Source organism: Elephas maximus, chromosome 20 (assembly GCF_024166365.1).
Source record: "Elephas maximus indicus isolate mEleMax1 chromosome 20, mEleMax1 primary haplotype, whole genome shotgun sequence".
NCBI classification, from domain to species: domain Eukaryota; kingdom Metazoa; phylum Chordata; class Mammalia; order Proboscidea; family Elephantidae; genus Elephas; species Elephas maximus.
In genome coordinates, this window is record NC_064838.1 from 11,497,864 (window position 1) to 11,525,035 (window position 27,172).

Sequence of the window (27,172 nt, forward strand, 5' to 3'; positions counted from 1 at the left end):
CTTTAAGCAAGTGACTTAACTTCTCTGGGCCTCAATTTCCAGATCTGCAAAATGGGTATAACAGTGCCTTCTAATCAGAGTCTTAGCCATGTCAATTTCTTCCTTGCCATTAGCCCAGGGCTATAGGGTCGCTATGAGTCGGAGCATTCTTTGGTTCTTGGCGATGCTCGCATGGCATCTGTCTTCCCCAGTATGTGCCACGTCTGTATCTAATCTGCTCCTTTATACCTCATAAGTGATTAGATTTAGGATGCAGTCTAGATTAGTACGACTCATTAAAATAACCAAAAAAAAACTCTATTTCCAAACAAGTCATAGGGCTTGTCTTTTCATTCTCTTAAAAGTGTAATTTCGCAAACGAGAAGTTATTTAAATGAAGTTCAGCTTTTTCTTTCACAGATTGTGCTTTTGATGCCGTATCTAAAAAGTCGTCTCCAGACACAAGGTCACCTAGATTTTCCACTATGCTACCTTCTAGAATTTTTATATTTTCATGTCTTACATTTAAGTCTATGATCCATTTTGAGTTAATTTTTGTGCAGGGTGTAGGATCTATGCCTAGATTCATTTTTTTTTCTCCATGTGAATGTCCAGTTGTTCGAGCAACACCTGATGAAAAGACTATCCTTTCTCCGTTGAATTACCTTTGAGCCTTTGTCAAAGATGAGTTATGTTCATGTGGGTCTATTTCTGGGTTCTCTATTCCATTCCATTGATCCATGTATTTATTCATTCACCAATACCACACTGTCTTGATCACTGTAGCGTTAGCAAAACTTGAAGTCCAAGAGTTCTTCTTTAATATTGTGTTGGTTATTCTGGAATCTCTGTCTTTCCATATATAATGTAGAATCAGTATGTCAATATTCACAAAATAATATGCTGGGATTTTGATTTGGAGTGTGTTAAATCTATAGATCAAGTTGGGAAGAAATGATATCTAACAATATTGAGTGCTCCAATTCATGAACCTGATAATTACTGGTGATTGGAATGTGAAAGATGGAAACAAAGAAGGATCAATGGTTGGAAAATATGGCCTTGGTGATGGAAACAATGCCAGAGATCACATGATAGAATTTTGCAAGACCAACGACTTTTTCATTGCAAACACCTTTTTTTTTTTCAACAACATAAACAGCGCCTATACACGTGGACCTCACCAGATAAAATACACAGGAATCAAACTGACTGCATCTGTGGAAAGAGACAATGGAGAAGCTCAATAGCAGTCAGAACAAGGCCAGAGGCCAACTTTGGAATGGACCATCAATTGCTCACATGCAAATTCAAGTTGAAGATGAAAAAAATGAGAGCAAGTCTACGAGAGCCAAAATACAACCTTGAGTATATCCCACCTGAATTTAGAGATCATCTCAGGAATATATCTGATGCATTGAACACTAATGACCAAAGACTAGAAGAGTTGTGGAATGACAAAGTCACCATACATAAAAAAAAAGCAAGAGGTCATTAAAAAGACAGAAAAGAAAGACCAAAGTGGATGTCAGAAGAGACTCTGAAACTTGTTCTGAAACATAGAGTAGCTAAAGCAAAAGGAAAAAATGATGAAATTAAAAGAGCTGAACAGGAGATTTCAAAGGGCAGCTCCAGAAGATAAAGTATTATAATGAAATGTGCAAAGACCTGGAACTAGAAAACCCAAAGAGTAGAACACCCTTGGCATTTCTCAAGCTGAAAGAACCGAAGAAAAAATTCAAGCCTCAAGTTGCAATAGTGAAGGATTCTACAGGGAAAATATTAAAAGACACAGGAAGCATCAAAACAAGATGGAAGGGATACACAGAGTCACTGTACCAAAAAGAACTGGTTGGTGTTCAGTCATTTCAGGAGGGAGCATATGATCAAGAGCCAGTGGTACTGAAGAAAGTCCAAGCTGCACTGAAGGCATTGACGAAAAACAAGGCTCCAGGAATTGACAGGATGCCAACTGAGATGTTTCAACAAGTGGGTGCAGTGCTGGAGGTGCTCACTTGTCTATGCCAAGAAATTTGGAGGATAGCTGCCTGGACAACCAACTGGAAAAGATCCATGTTTGTGCCCATTCCAAAGAATGGCGATCCAACAGAATGCGGAAATTATCGAACAATATCACTAATACCATGCACAAGTATAATTATGCTGAAAGTAATTCAAAAGCAGTTGCAGCAGTACATCAACAGGGAACTGCCAGAAATTCAAGCTAGACTCAGAAGAGGCCATGGAATAAGGAATGTCATTGCTGATATCAGATGGATCATGGCTGAAAGCAGAGAATACCAGAAAGATGTGTGTTTTATTGACTATGCAAAGGCATTTGACTGTGTGGATCATAACAAGTTATGGATAACATTTCAAAGAATGGGAATCCCAGAACACTTAATTGTGCTCGTGCAGAACCTCTACATAGACCAACAGGCAGTCATTCGAGCAGTACAAGGGGATACTGTATGGTTTAAAGTCAGGAAAGTTATGTGTCACCATACTTATTCAATCTGTATGCTGAGCAAATAATCCGAGAAGCTGGACTACATGAAGAAGAATTGGGCATCAGGATTAGAGGGAGACCCATGCAAATTTATGCAGATAAGACAACCTTGCTTGCAGAAATCAAAGAGGACTTGAAGCACTTACTGATGAAGATCAAAGACCACAGCCTTCAGTATGGATTGCACCTCAACATAAAGAAAACAAAAACCCTCACAACTGGACCAATAGACAACATCGCCATAAACAGAGAAAATACTGAAATTGTCAAGGACTTCATTTTACTTGGATCCACAATCAACACACATGGAAGCAGCAGTCAAGAAATCAAATGACGCATTGGGCAAATCTGCTGCAAATGACCTCTTTTAAGTGTTGAAAAGCAAAAATGTCACTTTGAGGACTAAGGTGCACCTGACCCAAGCCATGGTGTTTCCAATCCCCTCATATGCATGTGAAAGCTGCACAGTGAATAAGGAGGACTAAAGAAGAATTGATGCCTTTGAATTATGGTGTTGGTGAAGAATATTGAATATACCATCGACTGCCAGAAGAACAAACAAGTCTGTCTTGGAAGAAGTGCAGCCAGAACCTCTTTGGAAGCGAGGATGGCAAGACTTCATCTCACATACTTTGGACACATTATCAGGAGGGACCAGTTCCTGGAGAAGGGCAACATGCTTGGTAAATTAGAGGGTCAGTGAAAATGAGGAAGGTTCTCAACCAAATAGATTGACACGGTGGCTGCAACAATGGGCTCAAGCATAACAACGACTGTGAGGATGGCACTGGTCTGGGTAGTGTTTCATTCCATTGTACGTAGGGTCGCTATGAGTCAGAACTGACTCAATGGCACCTAACAACGTTCAGGAGCATGGAGTAGTTCCTCCTTTATTTAGATCTTCTTGATTTCTTTCTTCCGCATTTTCCTTACGTAGTATTTCTCTTTTGCCTCTGTTAATGTAAATGGTGTGTTTTTAATTTCAAATTCAAAGCATTTATTGTTGGCATATATGAAAGGAATTGACTTTTGTATACTAACCTTGTGTCCTGAAATCTTGCTATAATCACTAATTAGTTCCAGGAGTTTTGTTGTTGATTTTGGGGGGTTTTCTACACAGACTATCATATCAAATGAAAACAAAGACAATTTTATTTCTTCTCAATCTGTATATCTTCTACTTATTTTCTTAACTTATAGCATCAGCTAGGACTTCCACTAAGATGATGAATGGTTCCCAATAGTAGGAGGAAATCATACCATTAGGTATGATGTTTGCCTTAGTTTTTTGTAGATGCTCTTTATTAAGTTGAGGAAGTTCTCTATTCCTAGTCTGCTAAGAGTTTTTTATCATGAATGGGTGACAGATTTTGTCAAATGCTTTTTCTGCATCTGTTGATATGATCATATAATTTCTCTTCTTTAGCCTACTGATAGAATAGATTACATTAATTGATTTTTTAAAAAAATAATATTTTATTGTGTTTTCAGTGACAGTTTACACAGTAATTTACTTCCTCATTCAACAATTTTTGCACAGATTGTTCAGTGACATTGGCTACATTCTTCACAATGTGTGAACATTCTCAATGTATCCATTCTGGATGTTCCATTTCCATTAATCTAGTTTCTCTCACCCTTACGTTTTCATCTTTGTACATTAATTGATTTTTGAATGTTGCACTAGCCTTGCATACCTGGAATAAATCCCACTTGGTCATGCTGTACAATTGTTTTTAAAATTTTTTAATTCAATTTGGCAACATTTTATTGAGGATTTTTGCCTCTATGTTCATAGGAGATATTGATTTATATCTTTTGTTTTGATACAGATTGGTTTTTTTGTTTGTTCTGGTTTGGTTTTTTAGATGTGATCACGGTATTGTGGTTTTGTTTTTGTTAAAAATAAATAAATAAAAGTTTTAATCTGTTAGAGATACATATTGAATCATTTATAGATAAAAGATGATCTTTGGAATTTGCTTTAAAATCATTCAGGGAGTGCCAAGGGGAGTGGCTGCCATAACAACACTGGCCATCCATTAATTAGTGTGACAGAGCTAGGCGCTGGGTATATTTTTTTAATTTTCCATAATAGGAAGTTTTTTTTGTTTGTTTGTTTTAACTTTGCAATAAAATCTTGGCAAAGGTAAGCAGTTTGGTTTCCTTCTGAAGTAACTTTATATTACAGTGTAATGGATCACTTTTACATGGCCCTTCTCACCATAATCTTTAACTCTTACCCAAGTGATTGGGTAGGACTATACGAATAAGGTAACTGTGGCCCACCAAGGAAATTGGATAGCCAATAATGCAAATAAGGTTCATAGCACTGTATGTGGGGCCAGGACCATGCAAATAAGATCTATGGGACACTAATGAAGGGATTGGCCAGTTTTGCCATCCTGCTAGGCTTAAAAGGAGACTAGAGGTAGGAGGAGAGGATCTCACCAACACCAAGGAAGGAGAGCCAGGAGTGGAACTCGTACTTTGGACCTGGGATCTCTGTGCTGAGAAACTCCAGGAACCGGGAGAATGAGAGACAGCTGTAACACTGAAGACAATGAGAAGTGGTGGCAGAGAAACAGCAGAAGGAGAGATCAGCGGAAGACAGCGTGGTGGGCTCCCTGGCCCATGGAGCAAGAAAGCTGAGTGCCTTCAGGCAGGAGTCTTGCTGGCAGAGTAGAGTGCCTCCAGGCACTTGGTGGAGCTAGGTTTTTCAACCCATGGAGCCAGAGCTGAGCACCTTCAGGCTGAGGCTTACTGGCAGGGTGGCGTGCCTCTGGGCACTTATCAGCAGAGCTAAAAGAGCTTCGTAACACTTGCCTAAGCAGGGCAGAGGCCAGACCAAGGAGCCAAGGGGCAAAGGGGCCAAGGGGCCAAGTGGCAAGGGCCAGGGAGAGACCTGTCTGTGGGCATGGTTGAGAAGAGGCTGTTCTGATGGAAGAACTATATCCTCAGCATTCCTGAACCTGAACTGTAATTCGTTACTTCCTTAATAACCTCCATAACTGTGACTATGGCCTGTGAGTTCTGTGTGGCAATTGCAATGAATTTATCAAGGCCAGCAGAGAAGTAAATAGCTCCATGGGAGGGATGGATGGTGTCAGAGTTGGTAAAGATGGCAGAGAGAGGAGGCATGTCTGACCCCTGCCGCATAGGAATCATGGGCATTTGATCTTGATTTTCCTTCCACCTTGTGAAGTTAGAGGAAGTCAGCTGCCACCGCCACGCCATTTTTACAATATTAACCCAGAAATATTAAAATGCTAGTCAACAAGTGTCTGATAGGAACAGTATGGCTAAGAGTAATAAACTAGTACTTGACTTTTTTTAAATGGTGACAGAGATTTCTTTTCTGGTCCTTGCAATGCACTAATTACAAATAGGACATGCTACTATTTTTTGCAAAGGAAAGTTAGTCACTTCCCTTTGCAAAAAATCATGTTATGGATTTTAGGAATCTGAACACAAAAGACAGTAATGAGTAATTTAGGTTCTTCATTACACTCTGCACCTGAACATTTTATTATTATACTATTAGTTGGCCCAAATGCTTTTTTAAAAATAAGGTCCCTTTTTTGTTTGTTAGTTTTTTTTTTTTTTTCAGAGAGCATAAATATTTTTTAAAAGAAGATAGTGTGTACTTTCTCCTGTTATTTGCAAATTACCTGAGAGAAACAATGCTCCCTTTTTCTGTTTGTGAAACTACACTGTGCATAACCTGGGCAACACACTCTTCTGAAAGCCAAATGACAGGCAGGGTAATGACACTCCTCTAGCTGCTCTTTAGGCAACCTGGCATCCTACCTCTCACTGTTTATTTTCAAATGTGTGGTTGCCGAGAGAAAGAATACACCAATCTGAGGATCAAACCTTCCCCCTCCAGCCACCATCTCACATTCTGCTGTCCACTCACTCAAGTCCCTCCCTCCCTCAACTCTTGACCCCAAGGGAGATGGCCAACCCTTAACCCCACGAAACACTCACTTTTCCTTAACCCCTCCTGGCTTTCGTGCCCTCCCGTCCAGCCTGGCCTGGATTTCAACATCCGTGCCAGACACCCACTTGTACCTGTCTTCCCCTGACCAATCCCCATCCCAGAATGAACGCAGGTGGTGCCTTGCTTGACCCTGGAGAGGTGAGTGTTGCTGGACAGAGCCACAGGGGACCACTCTCATCTTAAGTGAACAAGCCGCACCTCCAGATGCAAAGGCTGCACGTCCCAACTGGCTCGTCTACCAGGCACCCTCCTCTTACCACTCCCACGCCTCTCTCTCCTCAGTGAGGGAGAGTCTCTATGCATGTCCAGTGGCCACTCAGGCTTTCCTTTTCTAGGACATGCCAAATAATTGTCTCTCCCCAATTTTTCTATTAAATTGTTAATTTTTTTCTTAGTGATTTTTGGGTGCTCATTGCATTGATACAAAATTTGTTGATATAATACATAGAAGGTTATACACATTATGAATATTGTCATCCCATTTGAGGGTGTTGTTATGGATTGAATTGTGTCCCCCAAAAAGATATACTGAAGTCCTAACCCTCAGTCCCTGTGAATGTGACCTTGTTTGGAAATAGAGTCTTTGCAGCTGGAAATCAGTTAACACGAGGTCATACTGGAGTACAGTTAGCCCAAATCCAACATGACTGGTGTCCTTATGAAACGAAGAGTAGAGATGCAGAAACAGACATACAGGGAAGATGACCATGTGAAGCCAAGAAATGCCTGGGACCACCAGAAGCTGGAGGAGGTAAGAAAGGATCCTAACTTGCAGACACCTTGATTTTGGCAGCCCAAGGAAACTGCTACAGTTGTCTTTTTACTTTATTAATATCTTTTAACACAGAGGTTGGCAAACTATAGCCTACCAGCCACATTTGGTCCCCAGACAATTTTTGTACAGCCCACAAGCTGAAAGTGGCTTTCCATTTGCAAAGTGTTGCCAAAAAAAAAAAAAAGTGACAGAGACCATACGTGGCCTGCAAAGCCTAAAGCTTTTACTATCTTGCTCTTTACCAAAAAAGATTTCCGACCTGTTTTAATGTATAAAAGTTTAAATTTTAACATCGTATTAATCTTATCTTGATATGTGGTTTCTCTAATTTTTTTTTTTAATGTTTTGTTGTTTTAGGTGAAAGTTACAGAGCAAATTCATTTCCCGTTCAATAAATTGTACTGTCATGGATTGAATTGTGTCCCCCAAAAATATGTGTCAGCTTGATTAGGCCATGATTCCCAGTGTTGTGTGGTTGTTCTCCATTTTGTGATTTTCCTGTCTGTTATAAATCATAATCTCTGCCTGTGGTTAAAGAGGATGAGGATGGGATGTAGCACCCTGGCTCAGGTCACATCCCAGATCCAGTGTAAAAGGAGTTTCCTTGGGGTGTGCCCTGCACCACCTTTTATCTTACAAAAGATAAAAGGAAAGGGAAGCAAGCAGAGAGTTGGGGATCTCATACCACCAAGAAAGAAGAACTGGGAGCAGAGTACGTCCTTTGGATCCGGGGTCCCTGCGCCTGAGAAGCTCCTCAACTAGGAGAAGATTGACAAAAAGGACCTTCTTCTAGAGCCAACAGAGAGAGAAAGCCTTCCCCTGGAGCCAACGCCCTGAATTTAGACTTGTAACCTACTAGACTGTTAGAAAATTAATTTCTTTGTTAAAGCCATCCACTTGTGGTATTTAGCAGCACTAGATGACTAAGACATGTACACAAAGTGTTCCCTGACATTGGTTACGATCCCCACACTGTGTCAACACTCTCCCCATTTCTGCCCTGGGCTCCATATTTCCTTTCATACAGTTTTCCTACCCCTTGTCTTCTGTCTTTATTTTTGGGCAAATGTTGCCCTTTTAGTCTCCTGTAATTGTTTGTTCTATGGAGCAGATTATTTTGGGTGTTACTGTTTATTTTATAAGCCTGTCTATTACTTCACTAAAAAGTGATTTCCAGGAATGGCTGCAGTTCCAAGTCAGAGGGGTGTCTTAGGGCCATAGTTTCAGGGTTTCCTCCAGTCTCTATCAGGCCAATAAGTCTGATCATTTTTTATGAATTTGATTTTTGTTCTACGTTTTTCCCCCTCTCTGTTGACGGCACTGGGAGAGCCGGGCTGTCCACTAAACACATTTTTTTTTTTTTTTTTTGCTTTAAGTGAAAGTTTACAGAGCAAATTAGTTTTTCATTAAACAATAAACACACATATTGTTTTGTGACATTAGTTGCCAACCCCAAAATGTGTCAACACTCTCCCCTTCTCGATCTCAGGTTCCTATTTCCACTTGTCCAACTTTCCTGTTCCTTCCTACCTCCTCGTCTTTTCTTTTGGGCTGGTGTGCCCATTTGGTCTCGTATACATGGTTGAACTGCATGTGCTAGTGTTTGTTTTATAGGCCTGTCTAATCTTTGGCTGAAGGGTGAACTTCAGGAGCAACTTCATTACTGAGTTAAAAGGGTGTCCGGGGTCATCTTCTTAGGGTTTCTCCAGTCTCTGTCAAACCAGTAAGTCTGGTCTTTTCTCACGTGTGAAGGTTAGAATTCTGTTCTACATTTTTCTCCAGCTCTCTTGGGGACCCTCTATTATGATCCCTGTCAGAGCAGTTGGTGGTGGTAGCCACGCGCCATCTAGTTGTGCTGGACTCAGTCTGGTGGAGGCTGTAGTAGTTGTGGTCCATTAGTTCTTTGGACTAATCTTTCCCTTGTGTCTTTGGTTTTGTTCATTCTAGATGGGGTGAGACCAGTGGAGTATCTCAGATGGCCACTCACAAGCTTTTAAGGCTCCAGACGCTACTCACCAAAGTAGGAAGCAGAACATTTTCTTTATAAACTATGTTATCCAATTGAGCTAGATGTGCCCTGAGACCATGGTCCCCAGCTCTTTGAGGGAAGATTTTTAACTACAAATTTAATGTCTTTAATAGATAAAGGGCTATTTAGGTTACCTTTTTCTTCTTGACTGAGCTTTGGTAGTTTGAGTCTTTCATGGAATTTGTCCATTTCATCTTAACTGTCAAATTTATCAGCATAAAATTGTTCATAATGTTCCCTTATTATCCTTTTAATATCTATAGACTCTGTAATGATGTCATCTCTCTCATTTCTGATGTTGGTAATTTGTGTCTTTGTTTCCAACTTTCGCATTCCAATCACCAGTAATTATCAATGCATCTTGATCGCACATTTGATCAATTTCAGACTGCAGAAGTTGGAAATATATGGCCACACAAAAACTTGTACATGAATGTTCATAACAACATTATTCAGAATAGCCAAAAAGTGAAAACAACCCAATTATCCATCACCTGATGAATGGATAAATAAAGGAAATGTTACTTGGCAATAAAAAGGAATAAACTACTGTATATGCTACAACGTGGATGAACATGTAAAACATTATATTATGTAAAAACAGTAAAAAATGACCATATATTGTATGATTCCATTTATATGTAATGTCCAAAACAGGCAAGCTCATAGAGACAGAAAAAAGATTAGTGGTGGCCAGGGGCTGGGAGATGAGAAAATGAAGACTGACTGCTTCTTTTTGGGGTGATGAAAATATTCTGAAATTAGGTAATGGTGATGGTTGCACAACTTTGTGAATATACTATAAACAACAGAATTATATTCTTTAAGAGGATTAATTTTATGACATCTCCATAATGCTGTTATTTAAACAGTTCTCCATCTCAGAGTAGGTTTCCTATGACATATACTTTAAAAACTGAACTTTGACATGGGACCTAATTTTTTTCAGTGATAGATTATCAAAACACAACAATTAATGCATGAGCAACAGAAAACAGAATAGCTAACCGGGATCTCACAAAAGTTAAATACTTATCTTTATCAAAAGACTTTATCGAAAGAGTAAAGAGATGACCTACACACTGGGGAAAAAAAAAAAGCTGTGAGAATGACATAATCTAAAGGGTCTAACATCTAAAATGTATAGAAAATGTCTACAATGTAACAACAAAAAGACAAAAAATAAAAAACTGGACAAAGGACATAAACAGATACTTCACCAAAGAGGATATTCAAATGGCCAACAGACACATATCGTTAGCCACTAGGGAAATAAATAAAACCTACAATGAGATACCATTTCACTTCCACTAGGATGGTTAAAATGAAAAAATAACAAGTGGAGGAGATGTGGATAAATTGTAACTCTCATCCTTCACTGGTGGGACTGCAAAATGGTACAGCTTTTGTGGAGAACAGTCTGACAGTTCCTCAAAAAATTAGAGATAGCACTGCCATGTGACCCAGCATTTCCATTCCTACGTATGTATCCTAGGAATCTAACAGAAGTAATACAAACATGTGAACACCCACGTTCATCGCAGCACTATACACAATAGCAAAAAGATGGCAACAACCTAAGTGCCCACCAGTGGATGAATGGATAAGTGTGGTGGTTAAGGTTATGTGTCACCTTGGCTGGGCCATCATGCTCAGTGGCTTGACAGTTATGTAAAGATGTGGTTTGGCAGCTATGTAATGATGTAGTTATCCTCCATTTTGTGATCTAATGTAATCACCTCCTTGATGTGATCTGATTTGAACAGCCAGTCAGTTGTAAGGGGTGTTTCCTCAGGTGTGCAACCTGCATCCAATATGCGTGACTCACAGGCTTGGGACTTGCCAGCCTCTACAACCATGTGAGCCATTTCCTTGAGATAAGTCTCTCTCTCTCTGTCTCTTTCTAAATATATATATGTGTATACATATGTGTATGCATAAATATGTATATGTATAAACCCCCACATGTTTGTCAGTGTGTCATACTGCGGGGGCTTGCGTGTTGCTGTGATGCTGGAAGCTATGCCACCAGTATTCAGATACCAGCAGGATCGCCCATGGAGGACAGGTTTCAGCTGAACTTCCAGACTAAGACAGACTAGGAAGAAGGACCCAGCAGTCTACTTCTGAAAAGATTTAGCCAGTGAAAACCTTATGAATAGCAGCAGAACATTGTCTGATATAGTGCCAGAAGATGAGCCCCCCAGGTTGAAAGGCGCTCAAAAGACAATTGGGGAAGAGCTGCCTCCTCAAAGTGGAGTCAACTTTAATGACATGGATGGAGTCAAGCTTTTAGGACCTTCATCTGCTGATGTGGCACGACTCAAAATGAGAAGAAACAGCTGCAAATATCCGTTAAAAATCGGAACCTGGTATGTACAAAGTGTGAATCTAGGAAATTGGAAATCACCAAAAATGAAATGGAATGCATAAACATCAATATCCTAGGCATTACTGAGACGAAATAGACTGGTATTGGCCATTTCAAATCAGACAATCATATGGTCTACTATGCCAGGAATGACAACTTGAAGAGGAATGGTATTCCATTCATTATCAAAAAGAGCATTTCAAGATCTATCCTGAAGTACAACGCTGTTAGTGATAGGATAATATCCATATACCAACAAGGAAGACCAGTTAATATGACTATTATTCAAATTTACACACCAACCTCTAGGGTCAAAAATGAAGAAATTGAAGATTTTTATCAGCTTCTGCAGTCTGAAATTGATTGAACATGCAATCAGGATGCATTGATAATTACTGGTGATTGGAATGTGGAAGTTGGAAACAAAGAAGAAGGATCAGGTGGTTGGAAAATATGGCCTTGATGATAGAAACAATGCCGGAAATCGAATGATAGAATTTTGCAAAACCAACGACTTCTTCATTGCAAATACCTTTTTTCACCAACCTAAATGGCAACTATACAGGTGGACCTCACCGGAGGAACACACAGGAATCACATCAACTACATCTGTGGGAAGAGATGATGGAAAAGCTCAATATCATCAGTCAGAACAAGGCCAGGGGCCGACTATGGAACAGACCATCAATTGCTCATATGCAAGTTCAAGCTGAAACTGAAGAAAATCAGAGCAAGTCCACAAGAGCCAAAATACGACCTTGAGTATATCCCACCTGAATTTAGAGACCATCTCAAGAATAAATTTGATGCGTTGAACATTAATGACCGAAGACCAGAAGAGTTGTGGAATGACATCAAGGACTTCATACATGAAGACAGCAAGAGGTCATTGAAAAGACAGGAAAGAAAGAAAAGACCAAGATGGATGTCAGAGAGTCTCTGAAACTTGCTCTTGGATGTCGAGCAGCTACAGCAAAAGGAAGAATTGATGAAGTAAAAGAACTGAACAGAAAATTTCAAAGGGCATCTTCAGGAGACAAAGTAAAGTATTTGAATGACATGTGCAAAGAAATGGAGATGGAAAACCAAAAGGGAAGAACACGCTTAGCATTTCTCAAGCTGAAAGAACTGAAGAAAAAATTCAAGTCTCGAGTTGCAATAGTGAACGATTCTATGGGGAAAATATTAAACGATGCAGGATGCATCAAAAGAAGATGGAAGGAATACACAGAGTTATTACACCAAAAAGAATTAGTCAACATTCAACCATTTCAAGAGGTAGCATATGATCAGGAACCAATGGTACTGAAGGAAGAAATCCAAGCTACACTGAAGGCATTGGTGAAAAACAAGGCTTCAGGAATTGACAGAATATCAATTGAGAAGTTTCAACGAATGGATGCAGTGCTGGAAGTACCCACTCATCTATGCCAAGAAATATGGAAGACAGCTTCCTGGTCAACCAACTGGAAGAAATCCATATTTATGCCTATTCCCAAGAAAGGTGATCCAACCGAATGTGGAAATTATAAAACAATATTATTAATATCACACGCAAGCAAAATTTTGCTGACGATCATTCAAAAGTGGCTGCAGCAGTATATTGACAGGGAACAGCCAGAAATTCAGGCAGAATTCAGAAGAGGACGTGGAACCAGGGATATCATTACTGATGTCAGACGGACCCTGGCTGAAAGCAGAGAATACCAGAAGGATGTTTACCTGTGTTTTATTGACTAAGCAAAGGCATTTGACTGTGTGGATCATAACAAATTATGGATAACATTGTGAAGAATGAGAATTCCAGAACACTGAATTGTGCTCATGAGGAACCTGTACATAGATCAAGAGGCAGCTGTTCGGACAGAACAAGGGGATACTGATTGGTTTAAAGTCAGGAAAGGTGAGCATCAGGGTTGTATCCTTTCACCATACCTATTCAATCTGTATGCTGAGCAAATAATACAAGAAGCTGGACTATATGAAGAAGAACAGGGCATCAGGATTGGAGGAAGACTCATTAACAACCCGCGTTATGCAGATGACACAACCTTGCTTGCTGAAAGTGAAGAGGACTTGAAGCACTTACTAATGAAGATCAAAGGCCACAGCCTTCAGTATGGATTGCACCTCAACATAGAGAAAACAAAAGTCCTCACAACTGGACCAATAAGCAACATCGTGATAAACAGAGAAAAGATTGAAGTTGTCAAGGATTTCATTTTACTTGGGTCCACAATCAACAGCCACGGAAGCAGCAGTGAAGAAATCTAAAGATGCATTGCATTGGGAAAATCTACTGCAAAAGACCTCTTTAAAGTGTTGAAAAGCAAAGATGTCACCTTGAAGACTAAGGTGCATCTGACCCAAGCCATGGTATTTTCAACGCATCTATGCATAAGAAACCTGGACAATGAATAAGGAAGACCAAAGAAGAATTGATACCTTTGAATTGTGGTGTTGGTGACAAATATTGAATATACCATGGACTGCCAAAGAATGAACAAATCTGTCTTGGAGGAAGTCCACCGGAATGCTCCTTAGAAGCAAGAATGGCAAGACTACATCTCACATACTTTTGACATGTCATCAGGAGGGATCAGTCCCTGGAGAAGGGCATCATGCTTGGTAAAGTACAGGGTCAGTGGAAAATAGGAAGGCCCTCAGCGAGGTTGATTGACACAGTGGCTGCAACAATGGGCTCAAGCATAACGATTGTGAGGATGGTGCGGGACCGGGCAGTTCTGTTGTGCATAGGGTCACTATGAGTCGGAACTGACTCAACAGCACCCAATAACAACATATGTATAAAAATATATATAAATATATCTGTATAATATACATATATGTATATATATGCTTCACTGGTCTTGCTGTTCTAGAGAACCCAGCCTAAGACATTTGGCACCAAGAGTGGTTCTAGGGAAACAAAATTGCAGAGATGAGTTTTCTAAATTGGTTCTAAAGTCTGGTTAGTCTTGAAGATGTCAATGACTCTGCTTACAGTAGTAAAGAGGGCATTGCTAAGTGGTGAGAGAAAGAGATGAGCTCAGGTGGGAAGTGTCATTTAAAAAATGCAAAATATCACCACCAATAGATCATATATTGGTGAGAGGCAAGACTCTGAGTGATTGCATGTTTGAGAATTTTCTAAAATTTTATCAGGAGAAGTATAAGGAAGTGGGTTGATTGGTCCTACTTTCACTAGACAAAGTGGTGAGAGAAAGAGATGAGCTCAGGGCTTCAGAGTCACAGCTGAAGTGCTGCATAAAAGACCTGAAATTTGTCACCTGTGCCCTGAAACAGTACTGACATTGCCGAAAACCACATGGAGAGTCTTATCATAAGAGTGGCTGAATTACAATGCCAATTGAATACCCAACCTTGGACAGTGTCTGAAGTTAAAGTGAGGGCATTGATTGGGAAGAAGTGGGTTTCTGAAACTTTGTGTGAGGACAAATGGTCAGATAATCAAGAAACTGGGGATACTGAGACCTTAAATTCCTTTGGATCGCTCCTGCCAACAGAATCAGCTCTCGTTCCCATCTGAAGAGATTACTCCATCTTTGTCTGCTCGGCCACCCTCCCCAGTAAATCCATTAGGCCCTCCGCCCACATCTGATGAGACTAACCCAGATGTGTCTGAAGAGCCTTTGTCTGAGTCATCCCCTGGGGCAGCATCTGAGGCAGATACCCTATAAGACTTTGCTGAATGTTCTCAGAACACATTCCCACCGCCAATTTTTGCTTCTAGACCTATAACTAGACTTAAGACACAGAAAACCCCAAAAGGTGAAATACAAAGAATGACTCAGTATGCTATACTCCAAAAAAACTGCTTGACTTTTCTAGTATATACAACCAGAAGCCTGGGGAATATGAATGGGAATGGCTATTAAGGGTGTGGGATAATGGTGCAAGGAACATAATCTCGAATCAGTCTGAGTTTATTGATATGGGCCCAATAAGCACAGATTCTTCATTAAACATTTCTTCTTGAGAACCTACAGAAGAATCTAACACTTTATTTGATTGCCTCACAGAAGCATGGGTTAAGCGGTGGTCTACACTAAATTAAGTTTAGCGCCAGACCTGCCTTGTCATACTGTAGATGAAGATATTCAAAGGCTTAGGAAAATTGGCATATTAAAGGAAATTTATCAGGTTGGACCCACAGACACACCTTTTACCACAACAGTGAGGAACAAATTTGTGTAGGGAGTCCTAGCATCCTTGAAGACTGCTATGATTGCTATTTCATGTAAGTCAGATTTGACAGTGGGAACTACCCTAACTAAATTAAGACACCTAACTATGATAGGGTTGATTGGACCTGTGGTAGCAGGGGCCAAGTGGCAGCACTAAATTGAGGAAGACAAAGTAGGTGTGGTTATTGTAATGGACAGCAGAGCCAAAGAATCAATCAGAATAGTCTGACTCAGACAGACTTACGGTGTTGGCTACTTAGTCATGGTGTCCCTAGGAATGAAATAAATGGGGAATCTACTAGTTATTTGATTTGTACAAGTGGAAGAACTCCAGGTCAAGTGAACAGCAGTCTAACTTGAATCGCCAAAATGGAGAGTCACAGCACCTCAATCAATTCCCAGACCGTCGTCAGTTTACAGACCCAGAGCCCCTTGAATAAAGAGGAATCCAGGTCCCTTTGAGGAAGGACTCCACTGTGCTGCCAAATATTTATACTGTGAACCTTTCTCCCAGCCTTCCTCAAAGGGATCTACGGCCTTTTTAATGAGATTGACTGTTCATTGGAGAACAGGAAATAATCGGACTTTTCAGGGATTACTGGATACTGGATGTGAACTGAAACTAATTCTAGGATACCCAAAATGTCACTGTGACCCACTAGTCATAGTAGGGTCCTATGGAGGTCAAGTTATTAATGGCATCTTAGCTCAGTTTCATTTCACAGTGAGTCCAGTGGGCCCCAGAACCCATCCTGTAGTGTTTTCCCCAGTTCTAGATGTGTAATTGGAATAGATATACTCAGCAACTGGCAAAACCCCCTCACTAGATATCTGACAACTGGAGTAAGGGCTCTTACGATAGGAGAAGCCAAGTGGAAGCCATTAGAACTGCCCGTTCCTGGGAAAATAGTAAACCAAAAGCAATACCACATTCCTAAAAAGATTGCAGAGATTTCATCAAGGACTTGAAGGGTGCAGCATTGGTGATTCCCACCACATCCCCATCCAAATTGCCTATTTGGCTTTTGCAAAAAACAGATGGATCTTGGAGAATGACAGTCAATTATCATAAACTTAACCAAGTGGTGATCCCACTGTAGCTGCTGTTCCAGATGTGCTTTCACAGCGGAGCAAATTAATACATCTCCTGGTATGCAGCTTGAGCTGGCCAATGTCTTTTTCTCAATTCTGGTTTCTAAGGAGCACGAGAAGCAGTTTGCCTTCAGCTGGCAAGGCCAGCAATACGCCTGCACTGTCCTAGCCCAATGATATATCAACTGTCCAGTCCTGTGTCATAATTTAATCCACCAGGACCTGGATCTCTTTTCCTTTCCACAAGACGTCACACTGGTTCATTACATTGATGACATCATGCTGATTGGACATAGTGAGAAGGAATTGTCAATGACTCTGAACTTACTGATAAAACAGTTGTGTGCTAGAGGATGAATAATTAATTTGGCAAAAATCCAGGTGCCTTCCACCTCAGTGAAATTTCTAGGGGATCAGTGATGTAATCCCCTAAAAGGTGAAGGATAAGTTATTGCATCTGCCCCTTTCCACAACTAAAAAGAGACACAACATCTGGTGGGCCTCTTTGGATTTTGGAGGCAACATATCACTCATTTGGGTGTGCTACTGCAGCTTATTTATATCAAATGACTGAAAAACTTGCTAGTTTTGAGTAGAACCCAGAACAAGAGAAGACTCTGCAACAGGTTCATGCTGCCACGCAAGCCACTTGGTCCATATGATCCCGCTGATCCAATGGTGCTTGAAGTGTCAGTGGCGTATAGAGGTACTGTATGGAGTCTTTGGCAGGCCCCTATTCGTGAACCACAGTGGAGACCATTAGGATTTTAGACTAAAGCCCTGACATCCTCTGAAGATAATTATCCTCTTTTTGAGAAAGAGCTTTTGGCTTGTTACTGGGCCTTAGAAGAGACGTAACTCTTAACCATGGACCACCAAGTCACCTTGTAGCCTGAGCTGCCCATCATGAACTGAGTGTTGTCTGACACACAGAGCAATAAAGTCAGACGTGCATAGCAATACTCCATCATTAAATGGAAGTGGTATGTGTGGGATTGGGCATGAGCAGGACCTGAAGGCACAAATAAGTGGAATGAAGAAGCGACCCAAATGCCCCTGGTCTCACTCCTGTCACATTACCTTCTATGTCACAGTCTGCACCTATGGCCTCATGAGGAGTACCTTATGATTAGGTGAATGAGGAAGAGAAAACTCATGCCTGGTTTACAGATGGTTCTGCACAATATGCAGATGTCACTTAAAAGTGGATAGTGGCAATACTACAGCCCCTTTCTGGGAACTCTCTGAAGGACAGTAGTGAAGGAAAATCCTCCCAATAGGCAGAACTTATAACAGTGCACCTGGTTGTTCACTTTGCTTGGAAGGAGAAATGGCCGGTTGTGCAATTACACGCTGATTCATGGGCTGTGGCCAATGGTTTGGCTGGATGGTCAGATATTGGGAAGGAATGATTGGAAAATTGGAAACAAGGAGATATGGGAAAGACATGTCGATAGACCTCTCTGAATGAGACAAAGAAGTGAAGATATTTGTGTCTCATGTGAATTCTCACCAAAGGGTGACCTCGGCAGAGGAGGATTTTAATAATCAAGTGAATAGGATGATGTGTTCTGTGGAAATCACTCATCCTATTTCACCTGCTACTCCCATAATTGTCCCAAGGGTTCATGAACAGAGTGACCATCTTGGTATGGATGGATGGAGGTTGTGCATGGACTCAGCAACATGGACTGCCACTCACCAAAGCTGAGTTGGCTACTTCTATGTGCCCAATCTGCCAGCAGCAGAGACCAACACTGAGTCCCCCATATGGCATCATCATGTGAGGGGATCAGCCAGCAACCTTGCAGCAGATTAATTTCATTGGGACGCTTCCATCATGAAAGGTCATTGTTTTCTTCTTACTGGAATAGGCACTTACTCTGGATATGGATTTTTCTTCCCTGTAGGCAATGCTTCTGCCAAAACTACCATCCATGGACTTACAGAATGCTTTATCCACCATCATGGTATCCCATACAGCATTGCCTTGGATTAAAGGACTCACTTCACAGCAAATGAAGTGTGGCAACGGGCCCGTGCTCATGGAATTCACTGGTCTCACTATGTTCCCCATCATCCTGAAGCAGCTGGCTTGATAGAACAATGGAATGACCCTTTAAGGACACAATTACAACATCAGCTAGGTGGCAATACCTTGCGGGGTTGGGGCAATGTTCTCAAGAAGGCTGTATATGCCCAAACCAGCATTCAGTATATGGTGCTGTTTCTTTCAGCCAGGATTTATGAGTCCAGGAATCAAGGAATGGGAATGGGGGTGGCACACTCACTAATACCCTTAGTGACCCACTCGCAAAATTTTTGCTGCATGTCCCCATGACCCGAAGCTTTGCACGTCTAGAGGTCTTAGTTCTAAGGGGAGGAATGCTTCCACCAGGAGACTCAACAGTGATTCCATTGAACTGGAAGTTAAGAATGCCACCTGGGAACATGGTGTTATAGACAGAAGCACCACACTGTCCCTCCACAGCAAAGACCCAAAAAACTAAGTAAAACAGAGACAAATGTCACTCCTGGAACCCTAAGCATCAAATGAAGAGATAGAGAACTCAGCCAAGCACCTAATGGAATAAGAAACCGACAGAGAACAGAGAGCAATGAAAGATACAAGCAGATGTCCCTTATCAGCTAATGCAGCACGGATTCACCATCTTGGACTCCTGTCAGCTATCAGAGGACAGGGAGTATGGGGAAGCAGCTTCATAGAGTTCCCAGCAGGAGATGGAGCACTCAGTAACCAGTGCTATATGCTTTCTCACTCCCCACCCTTCTTCCCCCTGCTCAGCCTCCACAGCTTCCTAGCTGGCTGCGGTCGCTGGGCCAGCTGGTAAGTGCCGGCTCTGTGCTGCTCAGATTCGCCCAACCCACAGAGGAGATCAGCAGACAGGGAGTACAGGAATGCAGCTTCACAAGAGCTCCAAGGAGGAGACAAAGCATCTGGTAACCAGCAATATATGCTTTCATACCTCCTACCCTTTCTCTCCCTGATCAGCCTCTACTGCTTCCCAGTCAGCTGCAGTCTCTCTTGAATTTGCCCCGCAGCCGGCTCCCTCAGTGCCATTTCTTTGTTGCTGATGTTGCTTTTTTCCACTTCTTTTGGTTTCTTCCCTGCCTCTCACCTCCTCCCCCTCCTTTCTCTCAAACACCTGTCTTTGTGTGCCATCTTTGCTTCTTCTTGACAGGCTGTGAAGTGCCACTCAGCTGGGGAACTGCTTCCCCCATCTCAGCCGCCACGTTGGTGGGATCCCTGGTGGGGCCTTTGTTTGTTTTGTTTTGTTTGCTTGTTTTCTTTTTCTTTTCATGGCTTGGGAGCCTCTTCCAGCTGGGCTGTACTGTGAGGCTTGGGGCCAATTTCCTGGTCTGCACAGCCATGCTGATGGGACCCCTGGGGGCACTGGTTTTTTTTTTTTTTTTTTTTGTCTTTCTTCATTTCTCAGTTTCTCATCTCTTTATACTTACCTTCTTTCCTGTCTCCTGAATACCTGGTGCTGCGGGCCATCTCTGCCCCTTCTAGCTGGGTTGTACTGCTTGTCTTGGAAGCCACTTCCCTGGGCTGTGCAGCCACACCAGTGGGATCCCTGGGGGGCCTTCTTTTTTAAATTTATTATTTATTTCTTTTCTCTTTTCTTTTTTGTTTTCCTTCATTTCTCAGTTTCTCCTCTCTCTCTCCTTTCTGGCCCTTCCTATCTCCTGAATACATGGTAATGTGTGCCATCTCCACCTCATCTAGGCAGGCTGTGTTCTGAGGCCTAGAAGCCACTTCCCCAGTTGCTGGTGGGATCTCTGGGGGCATTTCTCTATTTCTTTATTTTTTTAATTTTTATTGATTTCTTTTTCTCGACTCCTTGGTTTCTCATCTCTCCACTCCAACAGCAAGCTCCCTCAGTACTCTTTTGTTTGTTTTTAGGCTCCTGTTTCTCTCTCCTCTCTCTCATCTTTCCCATACCCATCTAAGCTCCACAGCTGACAATCTTCCCCCTCCTTCCTGCCTACCTGCACCATGCACTGAACATCACACCCCTCAGCAGCACAGGCATGGCCTACCATAACCTGCCGTGCACTGACATGTGGCCTGCTGTGTTGGCCCCAGTTCGTTCCACAAATAATCCATCCCAGCCCCTACACTTCAGCTGAACCTGCTCTGCTGCACCATAGCTGAGCAACTGGCCTGGCCCATTGGGCAAGGAGGTGAAAAGTATCATGCCCACAATCAAGCAAACAACAAAGAATGCACAGCCCACCTGCTCAGATATAACCAAATAAAACAAAAAGCAGGATGAAACAAACAATTCTAAAATCAATAAATGAAGAAAATAACTACTGAATGCCCCCAAGATAGCAGGCAATATCAAAACATTAAAAAAAAGGACAGGATGGTTCCAGTAGGTGTCCACAATAAAACACCAGATGGCTTTGCAGTAGAAGGAAAGGCACTAGAATTACCTAGTAGGGAATTCAAATCTCTAATATTCACAGCTATCCAAGAGTTGAAGCAAAAAGCTGACAAAAATGAGGACAAAATAGACAAAATCATGGAAAAGGCAGACAAATTAATGGAAAAGACAGACCAAAAAATGGAAGAATTGATGAAAATAATACAAGAACAAAATGTCAAAATAAATTCACAACTAGAAATCATACAAAAACAACAATTAGAAATCCAAACAATAAACAACAAGATTTCAGAAATGGACATCATAGAAGGTCTGAGAAGCAGGTTTGAAACAATGCAAGATCGGATCAGTGAAATTGAGGACAAAAACTTGGATACAACTTTGAGGAAAAATCAGAAAAAAGAACAAAGAAAAATGATAAGCCCTGAGAATTATGTGGGATACAATCAAAAGCAAAAATTTTTGAGTGATCAGAGTTCCAGAACAGGGGGACAAATGGAAAACACAGAGAGGCTCATTGAAGAATTGTCGACAGAAAACTTCCCTAAGATCAAGAAAGATGAAAAGCTGATTATCTAAGAAGCTCAATGAACCTCATATAAGATAAACATCAAAAGAAAATCACCAAGGCATATCATAATCACACTCACTAAAAAAGAAAGAATCCTGAGAGCAGCTTGAGAAAAATAAAAAATCACATACAGAGGGAAATTAATAAGTCTAAGCTCTGATTATTTGGCAGAAACCATGCAGGCAAGAAGGCAATGGGATGTCATACATAAAACCTTGAAAGAAAAAAATCGCCAACCAATAATAATATATCCTGCAAAATCCTTGTTCAAACATGATGGTGAAATTAGGATATTTCCAGATAAACATAAATTAAGGAATACGTAAACATCAAACCAAACTTACAGGAATTATTAAAGGGAGTCCCTCAGTTTGAGAACAAACAACATCAGACCACAATCTGACTCTAGGACTCAAGATAGCACCAGCCAGATACCAACCTGGGAAATGAGCTCTAAAGGACTATTCAAAACCAAAAGCTTTATGACAGAAAACCAGAGAGGTTAATCTGCAAATGACAACAACGTCAGAATAATAAAAGAGGGAATAAATGGTGTAGGTATAGAACTTTATAATGGAGAGGAAGGCCAGGCAATAGCAAGTAATAATAGACTGGTTCAAACCTAGGAAGATGAGGGTAAATGTCAAGGTAACCACAAAGAAAGTTAACGAACCTACTCATCAAAATAAAGAAGAAAAACATAAAGTTCCAGTAAACACAAAATTTACAAAAACAAAAGAAATGGGAAAAAAACACAAACAAAAGGAATTCAGCACAGGAGAGTAAGAGGAACAAAGAAAACATCTGCACCACAAAAAAAAAAAAAACTACAAAATGACAGCAATAAACTCATAAAGACAGAGAATGACAGAATGAATAAAAAACAGGATCCATCAATATGCTGTCTACAAGAGACATACCTTAGAAACAAAGACATAAATTTATTAAAAATCAAAGGATAGAAAAAAATATATCAAGTAAGCAGCTACCAGTAAAGAGCAGGAGTAGCAATACTAATCTCAGATAAAATAGACTTTAAAACAATCCACATAAAAGACAAAGAAGGGCACTATATCATGATTAAAGGGATGATTCATCACGAAGACATAATAAATACCTACGCATCCAATGACAGGGCTCCAAAATACATAAAACAAACTCTAACAGCACTGAAAAGAGAAATGGACAGTTCCACAATAATGGTAGGAGAATTCAACACACCACTCTTAGTAAAGGGCAGAACATCTAGAAAGAAACTCAACAAAGATACAGAAGATCTATAGGACACAATCGGCCAACTTGACCTCATAAACGTAGACAGAATACGCCACCCAACAGCTGTAAAGTACATATTTTTTTCCAACGCACGTAGAACGTTCTCCAGAATATTAGGCCACAGAGCAACCCTCAACAAAATCCAAAATATTGAGATAATACAAAGTATCTTCTTTGAACACAATGCCACCAAGGTAGAAATTAAAAACAGGAAGAGCAAGGAAAAAAATCAATTACATGGAAACTGAATAACACCCTGCTTAAAAACCACTAGGTAATAGAAGAAATCAGAGATGGAATCAAAAAATTCCTAGAATGAAACAAGAATGACAACACATCATACCAAAACCTTTGGGACACAGCCAAGGCAGCCCTTAGAGGTCAATTTATAGCAATAGATGCACACATCAAAAAAGAAGAAAGGGACAAAATAAAAAATTAGCTATACAAGTTGAGCAAATAGAGAACAGCAAAAGAAGCCCACAGCCACTAAAGATCAGAGCAGAAATAAATGAAATAGAAAAACAATAGAATCAACAAAACCAGAAGTTGGTCCTTTGAAAGGATCAACAAAATCAACACACCACTGACCAAATTGACAAAAGAAAAACAGGAGAGAATGCAAATAACCCAAATAAGAAATAAAATGGGGGACATTATAACAGACCCAACTGAAATAAAAAGAATCATAACAGGGTATTATGAAAAACTATACTCCAACAAATTCGAAAACCTGGAGGAAATGGACAAATTTCTAGAAACACATTACCTATCCCAATTAACACGAAATGATGTTGAAAATCTGAACAGACCCATAACAACAGAAGGGATTGAAAGGTAATAAAAAAACTCCCAAGAGAAAAAAAAAGCCCTGCCGCAGATGGTTTCACTGGAGAATTCTACCAAATATTCAGAAAAGAGCTTACGCCAGTACTACTCAAATTCTTTCAGAACACAGAAAAGGAAGCAATGCTACGTACAACAGAATTAAACACTGACCCGTCCTGCACCATCTTCACAATTCTTGTCATGCTGGAGCCCTTTGTTGCAGCCACTGTGTCAATCCATCCCCTTGAGGGTTTTCTCTTTTTCGCTGACTTTGTACTTTACCAAGCATGGTGTCTTTCTCTGGGGACTGATCACTCCTGATATCACGTCCAAAGTATGTGAGACATAGTCTAGCCACCCTTGCTTCTAAGGAGCATTCTGGTTGTACATCTTCCAAGACAGATTTGTTCGTTCTTTTGTATAAACTACTTAAAACTAAGTAAAATCTCCATAAATTCCTATTTTTATTTGAATAAATTATGATAATTTATACTATGCAGATATTCAAAATTATGCTGTAGATGGATGCATATATTTGCCAAGTAAGATGGTGCAAAATGGTATAGACAGTATGATCTAATTTTTGTGGGCTACAAATATAAAAAGATATGGTTAGAAAAGCTCTAAAAATATATTATTTGTTGTCGTTGTTAGTTGTCGTTGATCCAGCTTTAATTCATGGCGACCTTACGTATAAAAAAAAAAAAGATATATTGTCCAATACTGCGCCATCTTCGTGATCTTTGATATATTTGAGTCCATTATCATGACTTTTGTGTTAATCTATCTCATTGAGGGTTTCCCTCATTTTTGTTGACCCGCTGCTTTACCAAAATTAAGGTCCTTTTGTAGGGATAACATGTCCAAAGTAAGAAAAACAACGTTACACCAGCCTTGCTTTTAAAGGCCATTCTGCTTTTATTTCTTCTAAGACTGTGGGGTCCTTTAGGGTCACTATGAGTCAAAATTGACACAAAGGCAATTGGTTGAAGACTGATTTGTTTGTTTTTCCAGTAGTCCTTGGTATCTTCAATAGTCTTTGCCAACACAACTCAAATGCATCATCCTTCTTCTGTCTTTTTTCACTGTCCAGCTTTCACATATACACGAGGTGATTGAATAGACCAGGTCTTGAGTCAGGTGCACCGTAGTCATTAAAGTAACACCTTTGCTTTTTAAGATTTTAGAGGAGTCTTTGGTAGCAGACTTGCCAAATGCAATAAGTTGTTTGATTTCATTATTTCTTCCATGGGCATTGATTTTTGATCCAACTAGAATGAAATCTTTGACAACTTCAATTTCTTCTTCATTTGTCATGATGTTGTTTATTGGCCTAGTTGTGAGGATTTTCATTTCCTTTATGTTCTTCCATTTTGAAGGCTGTAGTCTTTGACCTTCATCAGTAAGTTCTTCAAATCATCTTCATTTTCAATATTCACAGCCTGTGATGTGCAGATAACACAACCTTTATTATTTTTATTAATAAAATAAAATAAAATAATAAAAATAATAAAGGTTGTGTTATCTGCACATCACAGGCTGCGAAAGAGTCTTCCTTCAATCATGATGCCACGCACTTCTTCATGTAATCTGGATTCTCAAATTATTTGTTCAGCATATAGATTGAATAAATATAGTGGGATGCCCTCCTGACACACACTTTTTTCAGTTTTGAACCATGAAGTATCCCCGTTTTCTGTTAGAACAACTGTCTCTTAATCCACACACAGATTCCACGTTAGCAAAATTAAGTGTCCTGTGATTCCCATTTTTATAATGTTATCCATAATTTGTTATAACCTACACAGTCTAACGCCTTCGCATAATTAATAAAACAAACACAGGTAAACATCTTTCTGGTATTCTCTGCTTTTGGCCAAGATCCATCTGACATCAGCAATGATATCCCTTTTGCCACATCCTCTTCTGAACCCAGCTTGAACTTTTGGAAGTTCCCTATCAATGTATGGCTGCAGCTGTTTTTGAATTATCTTCAGCAAAGTTTTCTAGCGTGTGATATTAATAATATTGTTCAATAATTTCCACGTTCCATTTGACCATCTTTCTTTGGAATGGCACAAACATGGATCTCCTCCAGTTGGTTAGCCAGGTACCTGACATTCAAATTTCTTAGACATAGATGAGTGAGCACTTCCAGAGTTGTATTTGTTTGTTGAAGCATCTCAATTGGTATCCATCAACTCCGGGAGCCTTGTATTTCACCAATGCCTTCAGTGCAGCTTGAACTTCTTCCTTCTGTATCATGGGTCCTTGATCGTATGCTGCCTCCTGAAATGGTTGAATGTTGACCAAAAAGTACTCATAGTGGTTACTTCTGGATAATGGAATTTCAAGAGATATTTTGTATTATTTCTTATCTATATTTCTGTAGGGTTGCTACAAGTTGGAATCGACTCAACGGCAACGGATTTGGGTTTTTTTTTTTTTTTGGTATATTTTTATTATGTATGCATAAGAAATAATGATTTTTTTAAAAAGCACATTTTACTAATCAGTGCCCTAAAAAAAAATCCTGACCCCTCAAAGACATGGCCCCCAGACACTCTGTTAATACAGAACTAAAACCATTCTTGAAGCTAACTCTTCAAACAAAGATTGGACTGGACCATAAAACAGAAAATAATACTCACGAAGTGTGTAATCCTTAGTTCAAGCAAATACTCGAGACTAATGGGTGGCTCCTGCCTGGTGGCGGGATGAGAAGGCAGAAAGGGACAGGAGCTGGTTGGATGGACACGGTAATCCCGGGGTGGAAAGGAGGAGTGTGCTGTCACATTATATAGATTGCAACTAGTGTCCCTTAACGATATGTGCACAAATTTTTGTATGAGAAATTAACTTGAGCTGTAAACTTTCACCTAAAGCACAAGCAAAAAAAAAAAAAAAAAAAGGCAGCAGCAGATCACCAGGCTTTTCTTCTAAAGTGCGGCTGGATGGATTCAAACCACCAAGGTTTTGGTTAGTAGTCCGGCGTTTAACCGTGTGCACCACTCAGAGACTCTAGAGGTTTTGCTGTTAACAGCGGTGGAATGATTTGGAAAAGGACAGCGAGAATGGGTGCACAACTTGACGAGTGTAATCCGCGTCACTGAATTG